General features: G+C 59.8%; 1 pseudogene; it reads right to left on the bottom strand.

The window, feature by feature from the left end:
* Positions 1 to 1,084, bottom strand: part of LOC103775305 — a 1,919-nt pseudogene extending 835 nt beyond the window's left edge.
* Between the last annotated feature and the right edge of the window lie 92 nt (positions 1,085 to 1,176).

The raw sequence follows: 1,176 nt of genomic DNA, 5'->3' as shown, positions 1-1,176 counted from the left end.
TCCTTCTCTCTAGCCTAAATCTCCCTCTTTTAGTCTAAAACCATCCCCCCCTTTGTCCTGTCTCAACAGGCCCTGCAGAAAAGTCTGTCCTCAGCTTTCTGACAGTACAAAAAGTACACTTGAAGTGCAAAAAGGCCACCAGAAGGTCTCCCTGGAGCCTTCTCCTCTCCATGCTGAGCAACCCCAACGCTCAGCCTGGCCTCACGCCAGGATCCATCCCTGCAGCACCAGAGCTGCCCAGCCCCATCGCCTGCAGCCAGCCCAGGGACCCCTGCCCACATGTGCCCCCCAAAGATGGGGTACAGCTGCAGTGAGGAGAGCTCAGCCTGGGGGCTCCCTGGCATCTCTCCCCAGCACTGGGAGCAGCCTGGCACGACCTCAGCTCCCTGGGCAAGCTTGGGGCACCCACTGCCTCCATCCTGCCCAGCCACTGGCAGGCTGGAGCACAGAGCAGCTGAGGAAGGCTGAGTGAAATGGGGCAGAGAAGAAAGGGGGGGCAGGGGATTTTTATTGACTTCCCTTAATTGCTGTAATTAAAAACATGTAAAGAATCTTTTTTTAACGACTTTGCCATTATCATTAGTTGTTAGCACAGCTGCCTTATTAATTTCTCATTAGCTTCCTGATTTGTCAGCCCTCCTCAGGAAAGGGGTTTAAGGGGACAGGATGGGGGGGTACCCTAGAGGGAAAGGGTGCCAGAGAGGGGCAGGTCCCCTGGGGGCACAGAACCAGAGTCCTGGGCCTCAGCAACCCCCTTGTCCCACTTCAACCCCCTGTGGCAGCAACGGCACCCCCCTGGGGATGCTCCAGATTCGGGTGTGCCAGGGAAGGGGCTGCACCGACACCGCAGCATCCCCGCAGTGCTGGGGAGCTGGGTGTGCCCAGCGGGTCCTGTGGGGAGCTGGGTGTCCCCGACTGGTCCCCTGGAGAGCTGGGTGTCCCCAGGTGGTCCCCTGCCAGGCAGGGCTGTCACTTACAGGCCACCTGCACCTCTGTCTGGCGCTGCAGCAGGGCTCCCATCCTGTTGCGGACGATGCAGCGGTAGAAGCCGGCGTGCGTGCGGTCCAGCGACGTGATCATGTACCTGTGGGAGAGAGGAGACCCCTCAGCGGTGGAGGGGACACGTCCAAGTCACCCTCACAGACCCCAGAGAGGCTGCACAACCTCCCCCACACA

This window comes from Merops nubicus, unplaced genomic scaffold (assembly GCF_000691845.1).
Source record: "Merops nubicus isolate BGI_N331 unplaced genomic scaffold, ASM69184v1 scaffold29580, whole genome shotgun sequence".
NCBI classification, from domain to species: Eukaryota; Metazoa; Chordata; class Aves; order Coraciiformes; family Meropidae; genus Merops; species Merops nubicus.
Note: the sequence above shows the minus strand (reverse complement) of the source record. Positions and strands in the feature narration are given on the sequence as shown.